General features: G+C 49.6%; 1 protein-coding gene across 1 annotated transcript in view; it reads right to left on the bottom strand.

The window, feature by feature from the left end:
• Positions 1-2,082: 2,082 nt before the first annotated feature.
• The window catches only part of SDR39U1 (short chain dehydrogenase/reductase family 39U member 1), a 115,654-nt gene continuing 99,670 nt past the window's right edge, over positions 2,083-18,066 (bottom strand). Inside the window, exon 7 of the transcript XR_011339143.1 lies at positions 2,083-2,095. The gene's annotated coding sequence lies outside the window, so the exon portion shown is untranslated. The remainder of the gene's footprint in view (positions 2,096-18,066) is intronic.

Raw genomic sequence — 18,066 nt, 5'->3', positions numbered from 1 at the left:
GTAATCCTCTGATGAAAAGTATTTTTGAGCATTTTTAGCTTCCAACAAGTATTTCTCTTAGTGTTTTGGCAACCAGCAATTTAGTGTTCAGAAAACATCAGCATGCACGGATTTTGGTCCCAAGGCAGAGAACCTGATCTTTGACGGAAGCAGGTAAGAACTCAGTGTTTTCTAGCAGTGCCTACTAGCTTTTATTTCCAGATGACTTCCAAAAGTCAGACAAAAAAGCAGGTTTCATATCACCTACAGATGCTGAGTACTTTGGATGCAGCTCTTCCCATGTGAGTAACTGGATTTGACACAATCCTCAAACAGAATTAGAAACAATTTGCTGCAGTGTCTTTGGGCAGCGTTCACAGGGCATTGGGTTTTCAGCTAGAATAGATCATGTTTTCCAGCGAATGAGGTACCAGCAGAAACAAAGTTCATAGAAGCTTTTTTTTTCTGCGTGTGCCCTTGCCTGAGTTCTCCCCACAAGGAGTAATTCACTGTGAAGAATGGAAATAAACCTGGGTATTGTTTCCTAGTGAAGAACTGCATTTGTATGTTTGAAAGTAGATGTATAGATGAGGTGGAGCGATAGTTGCTCCTTGCTGAAAGAAAGCAGTTTCCAATTTAAAGTGGAAAGAAAGGGACACAATTCTTTTCCACAGGTTTAGGGCAATGTCTGTAGTTAAGCCATGAGTCTCATTCAGTAATAAACTATGGATGTCATCATTTAATGCTCCCATTTGCACTTGGTTCACTCTTCTCTTAAGGGAGGAGGTGTTAAGAAGGCAAATCCATTTCTCTACTTGGTTTTTGTAAAGCCTTTGATGGCTGTGCGAGTGCAGGAGACTTAGGGAAATTAACATTTGGACAAGGAACAAGACTTGTGGTGACACCAAGTAAGTAAGAAGTGACAAATTTCATATATAAACCCTATACAACCCATCAGGTTTTCAAGATTCAGCATCTCATATTAACTGTTGAAAATGCAGTGAGTGATTTATGCCTTGAGGAGGTGTGAAAAGGAGAACTACATGAGGTTGCATTCACTATAACTTCATTATTGCTTTTCTAAAAGCCTTATATAAACAAGTCATCAAGTTCTGTATGTGTGGGACTGCAGGGTCTGTGCAATGAAGAGCTAAAATGTGCATAACCATCACAGAAATTGAAGTACAGTTAATTGTTGGACTGCAATGGCAAGTTCTTTCTCTCTCTCCCTTGTATTTTTGTCTACATGTAAGATCTGAACTCTTAGGGAGGAACAAAGAAAAAAGCTTGCAGCCAGGGTTCAAGCATTTTCCTGTCCAGGTAGCTTTACAGAATGGAAAAGTTCTAGTGAGATTTCAAATATTTGCCTAGATTTTCCTTGCTGGGTTGAATAAATCTGGGCTGGGACCATCCTGGTTCATTCCTGTCCAGAAATCATCACAGATCAGGTGTTTCCCTGCTTTGTATACAACTGCAGAGCACGAAAGGTTTTTGCAAAGGGATTAAATGGTGTGTTAACCAACTATAACCAGATCCAGTTTGGCAAAGGAACAAGGCTCCACGTTAAACCAAGTAAGTGCACGATCTGAACAAAATTGTCTTGAGGAATGTTGGAGAACTTGATGCTTGGTATTGGTAGCACCTAATGATCCTGGGAAGGGGCTCTCCTTCCATATCTCCTGTTTCTGGGGCTGAAATGATAGCTTGGCCTGAACATTTGGTGTAAATATAGCCGGCAGAAAATATCTAGGGGTTGTTGTAAAGTCCGATAGTAACAGCGTATGGAGAGTAACTCTGATGAGAGGACTCCTTCTACAGTGATTGCAGTGGAAAGTTTCTAATCACACAAAAGAAGCAAGGACTAGATTCCCAGCAGAATGAAAACAGTGTCAATCAGCATGGAATGCCAGAAAGCTGTGACAAATCTGTGCCCAAACTGCAGAATTGTCTCATTTCTCAAGCTGCTTGAGCTTCCTCCGTAGACTGAGACATTGCAGATAATATAAAAGAATGGGTTTTCCTTCTGCTTTTTAAGTTTATCCCTTTTGAGAAGTACCTCAGGGGCTCCCTATGTTTGGAATAACATGAGAAAGGAACAGAGCGGGGGAAGATGGTTCTCCAGAGAGTTGGGAAGTCTCTGCTGTATAAAACAAAGTTATTTAATATGCATTAGCAGAGACAGAGGAGACTGCAGGAGTTGTGCTCCTGTGAAACACTGGACCAGGTGTCCTGGCCAGCCATTCTGACATTCAGTTACAGCTTCCCCTGTAGAAATATTCTCAACCAGGGAGTGAAGCGCTTCTGGTAATGTTTCTCCTTACCAAGGTGCAGCTTTGAAAAGAAATGTTAACTGTACGATTTCTGCAGACAAGGGTCTCAGTTTATTCCTGGCAATGTCAAAGCATCTCGTGTTCAGGGCACTGCATTTTTGCAGCTCAGAAAATGCAGCCAGACTCATCTTTGGGAGAGGAACCTGGCTGCTGGTAAAGCCCAGTAGGTATCACTTCACCAGTGCGCTTGGAAAGACGAGAGCGCTTCAGGTCTTTTGTCAGATCTTCCTAAAAAAGAAGAGCTTCTTTCAAACAAGAAGGAAAGAGGGCATGGGGAAGAAGAGCAGGAACAGGTCAGGAATTGCTCTTGTTCTGCTAAAATCAGTGAATGACCTTTGGGCTCTGCAAGCATCACATTAGTCAGGATGAACCCTACAGGGCATATATTTGAGATTAGTGATTATGAATAATCTTTGCTTGCCTGAAAGATTAGGTGAAACCAGCCTGTAGGACTTAGGTTTGGATCTCTGACTAGGTTCATTAGAAACTGAATAAAAAATTAAAATAGGACCTTAAACTGCTTTTCTCTGGGAGTTTCCTTCTGTTTCTTTTTTCTTGGCTTCTTTCTCTGATGGGTTTGGTCCCTTGCTTGGCTCCTAAGATTGATGACCTGGTGGATCTGCCTCAACTCCTTTAGACCACAAAAAGGTTTAGGAACAGCTATGCTAGTTGTTTAAAAAAACAGTGGAAATATCATTCCATTTCCACATCTGACAGCATGCTCTGGCTTTCAAAGGACGAAGCTTCTCTCCTTTACAGTTCTTGTGCAAGGGTTTACCACTGTGGGTTGTCGAAGATCTCCTGGGATATCATCTTTGGGACAGGCACAAAACTAATCGTGAAATCAGGTATATGTTAAAACAAATTGCTTTTTCGCATTATAAATGCAAGGCTGAGATACTCCTGTCCTCCTGGCTATAACAAAATTTATTCCACTTAAAAAGCAGCTCAAGGAGCTTCAGCTGCAGGCTAACAGGGCAATGGGCTTGGCTTTCTACTGCACATGTTTCCAAATTGTTTCTATCTGCATTTCTATGGAAAAAAACAGAAGCATGTACCTAGAAAGGCATCCTAATTTTGAGTCAAAGGTGACAGGGAGATGTGTGTTTTCCCTCTTGATCTCTTTCAAAAAATGCATACGCTCGTCTGACCAAGCGTTGTGTGGGGTATTTGTTAGGGGATGTGGCAGTGTGCGTCTTCAGCATCCAGCTGGAAAGTCACCTTTGGAAGTGGGACACAACTGATAGTGAAAGCAGGTATGTAGAAACCTGAAGGAGTTAAGGATAGGAAAGCCTATTGCTCCTTTTTATGGAACAGCCATTAAAATTCCATTGTTCTTTTCTTCTGTGGGCAATCAGAGGTCAAGGTTGACCTTGTATGGGGGAAAAAAATCATCATAAAGCTAAATACCTCTTTGGGGGACTGGACACCCCTGTATGTGCCATTTGTGAACATTCAAAATGAGTTCAATGCAGGTTCTGGAGCAATGACTATACTAATAATTTTCTGGGCAGCCTCTGTTGATGTCAATTGTCCTCGTGAGAGGACAGACAGAGAGCATCCATCCCCACAGACTGCATGCCAGATGTTTCTATTCCTGTAAAGCCAATAAGTTCAGTTGTAGCTTTCTACAGCTGGAGAGAGGGGTCCCAATCCAAATACTCCTTTTCTTCACTGCTGCATGTCCCCAGGAACATCCCAGACCTGCAGGGACACTCACTATCCTTTCTTTTTCATTGTCTAGAGCTTTATTCTCAGTAATTCTCAGAAGCTTTAGTCCTTCTCTCTGCTGGGAAAACTGACTGTCTGTCTGCTCTGCTGCTCCTGCCACTGGCTACAGACAGGATTTCTCTCCTTGACTAAAACCACCTTGGCCACCTTGGAAAGAGATCGGAACAAGTAGGGTGTTGTTTGTTTGGGGAATCAAGAAGGGTATTTTGAAGATTTGCACTACATGCAGGAAGGTGCTAGGGGAGATATCTGCTTTCAGTGTTGCTCTAATACTGAAAGAGAAAATTGTGCTGCTAATCCTAGTAGCACTTCTTCCCATGAATGAAGGACAAAGCATGCAGTCACTGGTCATCTGTTGCAAAACTGGGAGTGCCCATCAACTAGCAAAATTTGTAAGGACATGTGAGTTCAAGGTGCCAAGGAATTTACTTGATCAGGCTAAGTTAAAAGATACACCAAGCAGGAACTAGCAAGCAACGAGATGGAGGAGAAAAAGGGGGGTTGTTTTGAAAACAAATAGAGTGTGAATATCTATAGCAAGAAATTCAGCTTTGGAAGCAAAGTGTGACTAAGGGTGAAAGAAAGTAAGTTTTATAACATTTTGTATTTAATATTGCATAGAACCAGAAACAGCTGTATGAGATGAAGAAAGGTGTACTAAGGTATGGCCTCACTTATTGACCTCAATCAGTGACCTACTGCCTTCCGTTCCCAGAGCAGTGTGTGGTCCTGAACTCAGTAGCTCAGGCACAGGTGTGCTGTGCCAGGACCATGTCAGAACAAGTTCTGATTCTCTCCAAGGACAGGGAACCAAGGAAGACGCACAAGGATTGTGTTCTTGAGCAGCCAAGAACCACTGTGTGACTTACGACAAGCTCACCCTTGGGAAAGGGACACGACTTCAGGTTTTGCCCAGTAAGTGCCACCAGTTTCTCATAGTCTCCTGCCATGCATGGCAAAGCTCCCCAGTGTCCAATGGGCAATGAGCTTTCCAGCATCTCTGTCCCTGGGCTTGGGGATCCTCAGCTGTGATTCCCTGCCACCTGTGTCCTTACAGTCTGGGCTGTGACTCAGGGCAGAAGCTCCAATCCTCCCGAGTGCCGTTTCTCCCTGTACGTCCAGGGTTGCTCTGGACCCCACAGGCAGAAGAGGCAGAGCTTCACCTCAAGCTGTGTCTTATTAGGAGAGACATTCAGCCTGGTCCGTTTGGGCTGTGGATGCCCAGCTTTGCCTAGTGGTGGGGAAGGTTTTTGTTGAGAGAGGAAACACTGTGCGAGCACAGGAGCTGCGAGGTCTAAACTTGTCTTTGGCTCTGGAACAAGACTCACTGTTAGGCCACGTAAGTCCAGTTCTGCTGCTCTGCTTTCTGTTTCTGCGAGGCCTTTCTTGGGGTGGTGGAGAGGAGCAGCAGGGCTGGGTGTTTTATCATTTATGGGTGACCACACCAAGGAATGCACTTTGGTATAAGAGACTTTGGTATAAGAGAATGTGCCCACTGGGTCCACAATGACCCTGATTGCTCTCAGTTTGGCTGGGATGGACAAAGTGGTCACACGCCTGCTTCCCATTGTCCCAGCTGCCCCATGGGGAGGCTGTCGCTTTGCACTGTGTCTCAGTGGGGTTTGTCCTGCAGTGGGAGGCACTCTTCTTGCTCTGGTGCCCCTCCTGTCCTGGACAATCTTGACAAATATTTGGGCAAGGTGCTGCTGCTGAAGGGGCTCACTGCACTTTTTGTTATGGGAGGAAATGCTGTGTGATGCTGGCTATGGCAGGAGCAAGGTGACCTTTGGCACTGGGACCAGCCTCTCTGTCCAGCCCCGTAAGTGTGCAGCTTCTCCTTCCTTTGTCCTCCACAGTCATTGAGTGTCCACTAGAGCATCCTTGTGATTTCCATGTATTCTTTTCATAGGAGAAGGAGAACATAGGCGCTATTTCAAGATGTTCTCATGCTTAGAAATGTTTCCAGGCTGAGCATCTCTGCTTTTCAGAGCTCTGAGCATGAAGCTCCTGGCTGCTTTCAGCCTGGAGAAGGGTTTGGGAGTGAAAGAAGGCAGAGCTTCACCTCAAGCTGTGGCTGATTTGGAGAGACATTCAGCCTGGTCCGTTTGGGCTGTGGATGCCCAGCTTTTCCAAGTGGTGGGGAAGGTTTTTGTTGGGAGAGGAAACACTGTGCGAACACAGGAGGTGCTGCTGATCTACCTGTGTTTGGTTCTGGAGCAAGACTCACTGTTAGGCCACGTAAGTCCAGTTTTGCTCTGCTTTCTGTTTCTGTGAGGCCTTTCTTGGGGTGGTGGGGAGCAGCAGCAGGGCTGGGTGTTTTATCATTTGTGAGTGACCACACCAAGGAATGCACTTTGGTATAAGAGAATGGTATAAGACTTTGGTATAAGACTCTTTGGTATAAGAGACTTTGGTATAAGAGAATGTGCCCACTGGGTCCACAATGACCCTGATTGCTCTCAGTTTGGCTGGGGTGGACAAAGTGGACACACGCCTGCTTCCCACTGTCCCAGCTGCCCCATGGGGAGGCTGTTGCATTGCACTGTGTCTCAGTGGGTTTTGTCCTGCAGTGGGAGGCACCGTCCTTGCTCTCGTGCTCCCCCTGTCCTGGACCCAACTGGACCAAGGCTTGGGCAGAGGTGCTGCTGCTGAAGGGGCTCGCTGGGCTTTTTGTTATGGGAGGAAATGCTGTGTGATTATGACTATGGCAACAAGGTGACCTTTGGCGCAGGAACCAGCCTGTCCGTCCAGCCCCGTGAGTGTGCAGATTCTTTGTTCATCCTTTGTCCAAAGTTCTTGAGGGCTCACCAGAATGTATGTCCACCTGTCTCATATTTCATGTGGGAAGGGGCTGTTTCAAGGTGTTTTCATTTATTTCAGTCCTTCATCCTGAAACGGGGACAGCAGGACAAGGAGGCTTGGACATGTCTCTAAGTTCTGGTCACAGTCCTGCCTCACCCCACACAGGCAGATGCTAAACCTCTGTTCTTGCCCTGCGTTCTCCTGCCCCATGTCCCCCCTCAGCTGTCCCGTCATGCCTGATCTCTGCTGAACAAAGGCTTGGGCAGAGGTGCTGCTGCTGAAGGGGCTCACTGGGCTTTTTGTTATGGGAGGAAATGATGTGTGATTCTGGCTACAGCACCAACAAGGTGATCTTTGGCGCAGGAACCAGCCTCTCTGTCCAGCCCCGTGAGTTTGCACCTTCCCTGTGTCTCCTCTGTCAACACTCCTTGCCTCAGTGCCCACTTCTGAGCCCTCTAGATGAGCTTGGTTGGTCCATGTCAGCTTTCACAGGGGAAGGAGAATGCAAGTGCTCTTTCAAGACGCGCTCGTGCTATTGAGCTGTTTCCAGGATGTGTTCTGTTCACATAAATGTGCTACGGTTGTGGTGTTCCAGTGAGCTGATACTCCATCAGTGAGCAGGAACAGGAGCATGGCTGTGGACAGAGGACCAGGGTAGCAGTTGTGTTTAGCCCTGGGTTTAGCTGTCAGTGATGTGTAAACGGGGTTCAGTTCTGCTCCTCACCTTTGGAATTTCACCTAATCCAGGCAAGGTTCAGATCGTGCTTGAGGCAAATGTTTCCTGACAGTTGTGTCAAACATCTCCAGGTCAGCCGATTGCTGTTCAGAGCATAAACCAGAAAGAGAAAAGCTGAGGCTCACTAAGATCCTTGCTTTCAGCCTAGGACAGTGAAGGAAGGAAACCAATGTGGCTGAGCAGCCAGGCAGGAGTGTAAGGACCTGAGAAATTCCTTCCAATTCCCCTTTGGGTCAGGGACTAAAGCCCCTGTGGGGCCATGTCACTGGGTCAATTCCTGTGGTTTGTAATCTCACCCATTTGTGCCCCAGGCTGTGCCTTGGCACCAGAACAGGACAAGCAGGCAGGAGGGCAAGAGGGACCAGAGCTCTTCAGGAAAGTGTTTGTTATTGCTAAACCAGAAAAACCATGGCCATGGAGAGATTGGGCTATTTCTCTTGAGCAGGACAAACCTACACCAAGCCACTTTAGCCCTTTGTCCTGAGCAGTCCTTGGGCCACTGACTGACTGGTGTTCTCCAAGCACCTGAGAAAGTCAGCCCTGAGTTCTTATTCTTCTCTCCTCTTGCTGTTCCTGTTCCCAGGGCAAATGCCTTCTCCTGTCCATGGGGTTTATCCCTTTCCGCACAATAGGAGACCAAGAGTGGTTGAGAGAGCAGACTGAGCCTTGGGTTCTTGTAGGGCTGCAGAGCATTGTGTGAATAGCTATGTAGAAAGCTTCCAGTTTGGGTCAGAGACGAAGCTGCATGTTCTGCCAGGTAGGGTTTTTCTCCTGCTTTAATCCTGCTTCTCCACTTCCTGCTGTCTCCTCTTGTGGCTTTCCCACTTCCAGGCAGTTTCAGACAGAAAGAGAAGTCAGAGTTGCAGCTGGAAGAAAGGGAGGATTTGCTTTCTCCCAGCCTTAGCTTGGGCAGAGGTGCTGCTGCTGAATGGGCTTACTGGGCTTTTTGTTATGGGAGGAAATGCTGTGTGATTATGGAAGCAGAAAGGTGACTTTTGGTGCAGGAACCAGCCTGTCCATCCAGCCTCGTGAGTGTGCAGCTTTGTTGTGCGTCCTTTGTCCAAAGTCCTTGAGTGCTCACCAGAATGCATTTCCATCTGTCTAGTATTTTGTGTGGGAAGGGGCTGTTTCAAGGTGTTTTCATTTATTTCACTCCTTGATTACAGAACCTCTAGGGTGACAGCAGGACAGGGAGGCTTGGAGACATCTATTAGCCCAGGGCTCGGCCTCCCCATGACCAGCAGTTGGTGGCCTTTCTCTCCAAGGACAGGGGGGACCTTGTGTTCTTTTGCCCCTGAAAACCCCTCTGTGACCTATGACAAGCTCAACCTTTGGACAAGATTTCAGGTTTTTGCCTACTAAGTGCCAGCACTTTCTCATAGTCTCCTGCCACACGTGGCAAGGCTCCCCAGTGTCCAATGGGCAGTGACCTTGCCAGCATCTCTGTCCCTGGACTTGGGGCTTCTCAGCTGGGGGTTCCCTGCCACCTGTGTCCTTACAGTCTGGGCTGTGACTCAGGGCAGAAGCTCCAATCCTCCCCTGTGCAATTTGTCCCCTTAGGTCCAGGGTTGCTCTGGACCCCCACAAACAGAATAGGCAGAGCTTCACCTCAAGCCATGGCTGATTTGGAGAGACATTGAACCTGGTCCATTTGGGCTGTGGATGCCCAGCTTTGCCTAGTGGTGGGGAAGGTTTTTGTTGAGAAAGGAAACGCTGTGCGAGCACAGGAGCTGCGAGGTCTAAACTTGTCTTTGGCTCTGGAACGACACTCACTGTTAGACCACGTAAGTCCAGTTCTGCTGCTCTGCTTTCTGTTCCTGTGAGGCCTTTCTTGGGGTGGTAGAGAGGAGCAGCGGGGCTGGGTGTTTTATTATTTATGGGTGATCACACCTACGAATGCACTTTGGTATAAGAGAATGGTATAAGACTTTCATATAAGAGACTTGGGTATAAGAGAATGTGCCCACTGGGTCCACAATGACCCTGATTGCTCTCAGTTGGGATGGACAAAGTGGTCACATGCCTGCTCCCCACTGTCCCAGCTGCCCCATGGGGAGGCTGTCGCATTGCACTGTGTCTCAGTGGGGTTTGTCCTGCAGTGGGAGGCACTGTCCCCACTCTGGTGCCCCTCCTGTCCTGGGTACAGCTGGACCAAGGCTTGGGCAGAGGTGCTGCTGCTGAAGGGGCTCGCTGGGCTTTTTGTTATGGGAGGAAATGCTGTGTGATGCTGGCTATGGCAGCAGCAAGGTGACCTTCGGCGCAGGGACCCGCCTCTCCGTCCAGCCCCGTGAGTGTGCAGCTTCCCCTTCCTTTGTCCTCCACGGTCATTGAGTGTCCACTAGAGCATCCTTGTGATTTCCACGTATCCTTTTCATAGGAGAACATAGGTGCTATTTCAAGATGTTCTCATGCTTAGAAATGTTTCCAGGTGGAGCATTGCTGCTCTTCAGGGAATCGTGCTCTGAGCATGAGGCTCCTGGCTGCTTTCAGCCTGGAGAAGGTTTTGGGAGTGAAAGAAGGAATGTAATGAGGGTGAAACACAGCCCAAACTGTAAGGACCTGGGAAAAGTCAAGCCAGTGAACTTGCCTTCCCCAGACCCGCTCTGTAGAAATGCAGCAGGTTTGCCCTTCCGAGCAAGCATCCTGCTTGTCCAGGGTGTTAGTGCAGAGGCTGCTGGCACAGCCCCACTGCTGGAGGTGTCTGCAGCTGGAGTGAAGCCTCTGGGTTTCTGGGCAGTGCCCTGCTGTTGTGACAACTGTCTCCAATTCCCCTTTGGATCAGGGACCACTGTTGGGTGATATCCCTTTCCTCAGGGCTCCTCTCTGTCCCAGCTGAAAGGGATGCCCAGATGGGACTGTATTGAAAAGAACACAGCCAGCAAGCCACAGCTCCGGGGAGAATGAGCTGCTGCAGAGCACATGTGATCTACAGGGTTTGTGTTGTGAAGGCAAACACTGTGTGACTGGTTATGGCTACGAATTCATCTTTGGCAGTGGAGCTCAGCTAAGGATAAACCCCAGTAAGTTTTAAAGCCTTTTCCTGTCCCACTTGGTGGAACAGTTTTGTGGACCTGAGCCAACAGTGTCACTAAAACAGAGGGTGTCTGGTTCCATCTGTGGGGCTGTTCAATCTGCTTTCTCTGATAGAAGCACAGACCTTGATTCAACAAGGTCATGAAGTTATTCCTCCTGCTTCCTTCTGCCAGATCCTGCTCTCTGCCTTTCACATAGCAGAGCGGGATCCTGAATCTTCTTGCTCAGGGTTAGATTTGTCATGCCATGGCCAACCCTAGAGTGACCGTCGGGGGTGGGTTGCTGATGGCATCGTCTAGCACAGCCCTGGAGGTTGTTCTCTTCTCTGCCGAAGAAAGATTGAATTCATAATGCTCTTGTTTGCACTACTATCCCATTTGCTATCCCTCTTGCAGATGAGATTCCCAAAAGATTTCCTATCAGGGCTACCATTCTTTCTCGCATAAAATGCCTAAATTTGCTGGGAAGGGGCTGATCTCCCAGAGACTGGTTGTAGAGGAACTGGCATGAGAGCTGATGGTTTTTGCTGGGGTGGGAAGCACTGTGTGAACTCAGGGAACTACAAATTGACATGGGGGACAGGGACACGCCTGCTTGTGAAGCCCGGTGAGTACAAGAGCAGCCCAGCTCAGTGGATTCCTTCTGCTTTGTTATCCCAGTCCTCTCCTTCCACCTCCCACAACACCTCCCTTTCTCCGGTCAGAGCAGGCTCATTCCTGGCTCTGGCAGAGCCCAGGGTGCTCTGCCCATTCCCAAACAGTACCCTCCTTTCCCAGCCTTCCCTTCTTTTCCTTGCCAAGAGCCTCAGGACTGCCTCTGGCTGAAGTGGGCACTGGGAATGGGGGTTTCCTCCAGCTCACAGCGCTTCTGGGTGTCTGCTGAAAGGTTTCTGCCCATGGGGAACAAAGCCAAGGGCTCAGTCTCCCCACGACCAAGTGTTGGTAGCCTTTCTCTCCCAAGACATGAGTGAGTGAATTTGTGTTCTTTTGCCCCTGAAAACCACTGTGTGACCTATGACAAGCTCACACTTGGCACAGGGGCATGACTTCAGGTTTTGCCCCATAAGTGCCACCACTTCCTCGTAGTCTCCTTCCACGTGTGGCAAAGCTCCAAAGTGTCCAATGGGCAGTGAGCTTGACAGCTTGACAGTGGGGTTTGTCCTGCAGTGGGAGGCACTGTCCCCACTCTGGTGCCCCTCCTGGTCTGGACACAGCTGGACCAAGGCTTGGGCAGAGGTGCTGCTGAAGGGGCTCGCTGGGCTTTTTGTTATGGGAGGAAATGCTGTGTGTATGACAGCAGTAAGGTGACCTTTGGGGCAGGAACCAGCTTGTCCATCCAGCCTTGTAAGTGTGCAGATTCTTTGTTCATCCTTTGTCCAAAGTCCTTGAGTGCTCACCAGAATGCATTTCCATCTGTCTAGTATTTCATGTGGGAAGGGGCAGTTTCAAGGTGTTTCCATTTATTTCAGTCCTTGATCCTGGAAGCTCTAGGGTGACAGCAGGACAGGGAGGCTTGGAGATGTCTATTAGTTCTGGTCGCAGTCCTGTCTCACCCCACACGGGCAGATGGTTAACCTCTGCTCTCTCCCTGCGTTCTCCTGCCCCGTGTTCCCCCCTCAGCTGTCCCTTCATGCCTGATCTCTGCTGAACAAAGGCTTGGGCAGAGGTGCTGCTGCTGAAGGGGCTCACTGGGCTTTTTGTTATGGGAGGAAATGATGTGTGATTCTGGCTACGGCACCAACAAGGTGACCTTTGGCGCAGGAACCAGCCTCTCCGTCCAGCCCTGTGAGTGTGCAGCTTCCCTGTGTCTCTCTGTCAACACTCCTTGCCTCAGTGTCCACTTGAAAGACCTGCAGATGAACTTGGTTGGTCCATGTCAGCTTCCATAGGGGAAGGAGAATGCGAGTGCTCTTTCAAGATCCTCTCGTGATTAGAGATGTTTCTAGGATGTTTTCTCTTCAGAGAAATGTGCTATGGTTGTGGTGTTCCAGTGAGCTGATACTCCATCAGCGAGCAGGAACAGGAGCATGGCTGTGGACAGAGGACCAGGGTAGCAGTTGTGTTTAGCCCTGGGTTTAGCTGTCAGTGATATGTAAAGGGGGTTCAGTTCTGTTCCTCACCTTCCGACTTTCATGTAATCCAGGCAAGACTCAGATCTTGCTTGGGGCAAATGTTTCCTGACAGTTGTGTCAAACATCTCCAGGTCAGCCGATTGCTGTTCAGAGCATAAACCAGAAAGAGAAACGCTGAGGCTCACTACGATCCTTGTTTTCAGCCTAGGACAGTGAAGGGAGGAAACCAATGTGGCTGAGCAGCCAGGCAGCAGTGTAAGGACCCAGAGACTGGTTGTAGAGGAACAGGAATGACAGCTGATGGTTTTTGCTGGGGTGGGAAGCACTGTGTGAGCTCAGCGTATGACAAAGTGACATGGGGGACAGGGACACGCCTGGTTGTGAAGCCCGGTGAGTATAAGAGTGGTCCAGCTCAGTGGATTCCTTGTGCTTTGTTATCCCAGTCCTCCCCTTTCACCTCCCACAACACCTCCCTTTCTCCGATCAGAGCAGGCTCATTCCTGGCTCTGACAGAGCCCGGGGTGCTCTACCCTTTCCCAAACAGGATCCTCCTTTCCCACCATTCCGTTCTTTTCCTTGCCAAGAGGCTCAGGACTGCGCCTGGCAGAAGTGGGCACTGGGAATGGGGGTGACCTCCAGCTCACAGCGCTTCTGGGTGTTTGCTGAAAGATTTCTGAACGTGGGGAACAAAGCCAAGGGCTCGGTCTCCTCACAACCAGGGATTGGTGGCCTTTCTCTCCAAGGACAGGGGTGAACTTGTGTTCTTTTGCCCCTGAAAAACACTGTGAGAACTATGACACGCTCACCCTTGGCAAAGGGACACGACTTCAGGTTTTGAACAAGAAAGTGCCACCACTTCCTCGTAGTCTCCTGCCACACGTGGCAAAGCTCCGCAGTTTCCAACAGGCAGTGACCTTGCCAGCATCTCTGTCCCTGGGCTTGGGGATCCTCAGCTGGGGGTTCCCTGCCAACTGTGACCTTACAGTCCGGGCTGTGACTCAGGGAAGAAGCTCCAATCCTCCCCAGTGCAGTTTGTCCCCATAGGTCCAGGGTTGCTCTGGATCCCCCAGACAGAATAGGCAGAGCTTCACCTCAAGCTGTGTCTGATTTGGAGAGACATTCAGCCTGGTCCATTTGGGCTGTGGATGCCCAGCTTTGCCTAGTGGTGGGGAAGGTTTTTGTTGGGAGAGGAAACACTGTGTGAACACGGGAGGTGCAGCTTATCGACCTGTGTTTGGCTCTGGAACAAGACTCACTGTTAGGCCACGTAAGTCCCATTCTGCTGCTCTGCTTTCTGTTCCTGTGAGGCCTTTCATGGGGTGGTGGAGAGGAGCAGCAGGGCTGGGTGTTTTATCATTTATGGGTGACCACACCTAGGAATGCACTTTGGTATGAGAGAATGGTATAAGACCTTGGTATTAGACCCTTTGGTGTAAGAGACTTTGGTATAAGAGACTTTGGTATAAGAGACTTTGGTATAAGAGAATGTGCCCACTGGGTCCACAATGACCCTGATTGCTCTCAGTTTGGCTGGGGTGGACAAAGTGGACACACGCCTGCTTCCCACTGTCCCAGCTGCCCCATGGGGAGGCTCTTACGTTGCACTGTGTCTCAGTGGGATTTGTCCTGCAGTGGGAGGCACCGTCCTTGCTCTCGTGCTCCCCCTGTCCTGGACCCAACCGGACCAAGGCTTGGGCAGAGGTGCTGCTGCTGAAGGGGCTCGCTGGGCTTTTTGTTATGGGAGGAAATGCTGTGTGATTATGACTATGGCAGCAAGGTGACCTTTGGCGCAGGAACCAGCCTGTCCGTCCAGCCCCGTGAGTGTGCAGATTCCTTGTGCATCCTTTGTCCAAAGTCCTTGTGGCCTCACCAGAATGTATGTCCACCTGTCTCATATTTCATGTGGGAAGGGGCTGTTTCAAGGTGTTTTCATTTATTTCAGTCCTTCATCCTGAAACGGGGACAGCAGGACAAGGAGGCTTGGACATGTCTCTAAGTTCTGGTCACAGTCCTGCCTCACCCCACACAGGCAGATGCTAAACCTCTGTTCCTGCCCTGCGTTCTCCTGCCCCATGTCCCCCCTCAGCTGTCCCGTCATGCCTGATCTCTGCTGAACAAAGGCTTGGGCAGAGGTGTTGCTGCTGAAGGGGCTCACTGGGCTTTTTGTTATGGGAGGAAAGGATGTGTGATTCTGGCTACGGCACCAAGGTGACCTTTGGCGCAGGAACCAGCCTCTCTGTCCAGCCCCGTGAGTTTGCACCTTCCCTGTGTCTCCTCTGTCAACACTCCTTGCCTCAGTGCCCACTTCTGAGCCCTCTAGATGAGCTTGGTTGGTCCATGTCAGCTTCCATAGGGAAAGGAGAATGCAAGTGCTCTTTCACGATGCTCTCATGCTATTGAGCTGTTTCCAGGATGTGTTCTGTTCACAGAAATGTGCTACGGTTGTGGTGTTCCTGTGAGCTGATACTCCATCAGCGAGCAGGAACAGGAGCATGGCTGTGGACAGAGGACCAGGGTAGCAGTTGTGTTTAGCACCGGGTTTAGCTGTCAGTGATGTGTAAAGGGGGTTCAGTTCTGCTCCTCACCTTTGGAATTTCACCTAATCCAGGCAAGGCTCAGATCATGCTTGGGGCAAATGTTTCCTGACAGTTATGTCAAACAACTCCAGGTCAGCCGATTGCTGTTCAGAGCATAAACCAGAAAGAGAAAAGCTGAGGCTCACTAAGATCCTTGTTTTCAGCCTAGGACAGTGAAGGGAGGAAACCAATGTGGATGAGCAGCCAGGCAGCTGTGTAAGGACCCAGAGACTGGTCGTAGAGGAACTGGCATGAGAGCTGATGGTTTTTGCTGGGGTGGGAAGCACTGTGTGATCTCAGGGAACAACAAATTGACATGGGGGACAGGGACACGCCTGGTTGTGAAGCCTGGTGAGTACAAGAGCAGCCCAGCTCAGTGGATTCCTTGTGCTTTGTTATCCCAGTCCTCCCCTGTCACCTCCCACAACACCTCCCTTTCTCCAATCAGAACAGGCTCATTCCTGGCTCTGGCAGAGCCCGGGGTGCTCTGCCCTTTCCCAAACAGGACCCTTCTTTCCCACCCTTCCCTTCTTTTTCTTGCCAAGAGGGTCAGGGCTGCCTCTGGCTGAAGTGGGCACTGTGGATCGGGGTTTCCTCCAGCGCAGAGCGCTTCTGGGTGTCTGCTGAAAGGTTTCTGCCCATGGGGAACAAAGCCAAGGGCTCAGTCTCCCCACGACCAGGGGCTGGTGGCTTTTCTTTCCAAGGACAGGGGTTTTTGTTTAGTGAGGAAACACTGTGCGAGCACAGGAGCTGCTGGGTATCAACCTGTGTTTGGCTCTGGAACAAGACTCACTGTTAGGCCACGTAAGTCCAGTTTTGCTTTGCTTTCTGTTCCTGTGAGGCCTTTCTTGGGGTGGTGGAGAGCAGCAGCAGGGCTGGGTGTTTTATCATTTGTGGGTGACCACACCAAGGAATGCACTTTGGTACAAGAGACTTTGGTATAAGAGAATGTGCCCACTGGGTCCACAATGACCCTGATTGCTCTCAGTTTGGCTGGGACGGAGAAAGTGGTCACACGCCTGCTCCCCATTGTCCCAGCTGCCCCATGGGGAGGCTGTCACATTGCACTGTGTCTGAGTGGGGTTTCTCCTGCAGTGGGAGGCACTGTCCTTGCTCTGCTGCCTCTCCTGTCCTGGACACAGCTGGACAATGATTTGGGCAGGGATGTTGCTGCTGAAGGGACTCGCTGGGCTTTTTGTTATGGGAGGAAATGCTGTGTGATGCTGGATACAACAAGCTGACCTTTGGCTCAGGGACCAGACTCTCCGTCCAGCCCCGTGAGTGTGCAGCTTCCTTCTCTGTCCTTTGTCCAAAGTTCTTGAGTGTCTACTAGAGCGTCCTTGTTATATCCATGTACTCTTTTTATAGGGGAAGAAGAAACTAGGTGCTATTTCAAGGTTCTCTCGTGCTTAAAAATGTTCCCAGCTGGCAGATTTCTGCTGTTCAGAATTGTGCTCTGGAAATGGGGCTTCCATCTTCTTTCAGCGTGGAGAAGGGGTGGGAGTGAAAGATGGAATGTAATGTGAATAAATACTGTCAAAAGTGGAAGGACCTTAAAGAAACCAAGCAACTGAGCTTGCCTTCATGCAGAAGGTTTTTCCTTCCAAGCAAGCATCCTGCTTGCCCGGGGTGTAAGCACAGAGGCTGCCAGCACAGCCCCACAGGTGGAGGTGCTGCTGCTAAAGGGGCTCCCTGGGCTTTTTCATTATGGGAGGAAATGCTGTGTGATGCTGGCTATGGCAGCAGCAAGATGGTCCCTTTAGCGCAGGGACCAGCCTCTCCGTCCAGCCCCGTGAGCGTGCACCTTCTCCTTCCTTCGTACTCCACAGACATTGAGTGTCCACTAGAGCATTCTTCTGATTTACATGTATACTTTTCATAAGAGAAGGAGAACATAGGCGCTATTTCAAGATGTTCTCATGCTTAGAAATGATTCCAGGTGGAGCATTGCTGCTCTAGGCTTGAGGGTCCTGGCTGCTTTCAGCCTGGAGAAGGGTTTGGGAGTGAAAGAAGGAACATAATGAGGGTGAACACAGTCCAAAGTGTAAGGACCTGGGAAAAGTCAAGCCAGTGAACTTGCCTTCCCCAGACCCGCTCTGTAGAAATGCAGCAGGTTTGCCCTTCCTAGCAAGCATTCCACTTGCCCAGGGTGTAAGTGCAGAGGCTGCTGGCACAGCCCCACTGCTGGAGGTGTCTGCAGCTGGAGTGAAGCCTCTGGGTTTCTGGGCAGTGCCCTGCTGTTGTGACAACTGCCTCCAATTCCCCTTTTGCTCAGGGACCATTGTTGGGTGGTTTCCCTTCCCTCAGGACTCCTCTCTGTCCCAGCTGAAAGGGATGCCCAGGTGGGACTGTGTTGAAAGGAACAAAGCCAGCAACCCACAGCTCTGGGAAGAATGAGCTGGTGCAGAGCACATGTGATCTACAGGGTTTGTGTTGTGAAGGCAAACACTGTGTGACTGGTTATGGCTACGAATTCATCTTTGGCAGTGGAACTCAGCTGAGGATAAACCCCAGTAAGTTTTAAAGCCTTTTCCTGTCCCACTTGGTGGAACAGTTTTGTGGAACTGACCCAAGAGTGTCACTAAAACAGCGGGAGACTGGTTCCATCTGTGGGGCTGTTCAATTTGCTTTCTCTGGTAGAAGCACGGACCTTGATTCAACAAGGTCATGAAGTTATTCCTCCTGCTTCCTCCTCCCAGCTCCTGCTCTCTGCCTTTCACATAGCAGACAATTCTTACTTGCATAAAATGCCTAAATTTGCTGGGAAGGGGCTGATCTCCCAGAGACTGGTTGTAGAGGAACTGGCAT

The sequence above is a fragment of the Phaenicophaeus curvirostris genome, chromosome 26, assembly GCF_032191515.1.
Source record: "Phaenicophaeus curvirostris isolate KB17595 chromosome 26, BPBGC_Pcur_1.0, whole genome shotgun sequence".
Lineage (NCBI taxonomy): Eukaryota > Metazoa > Chordata > Aves > Cuculiformes > Cuculidae > Phaenicophaeus > Phaenicophaeus curvirostris.
The sequence above is the reverse complement of the archived record's forward strand: the minus strand, read 5'-3'. Positions and strand labels throughout refer to the sequence as shown.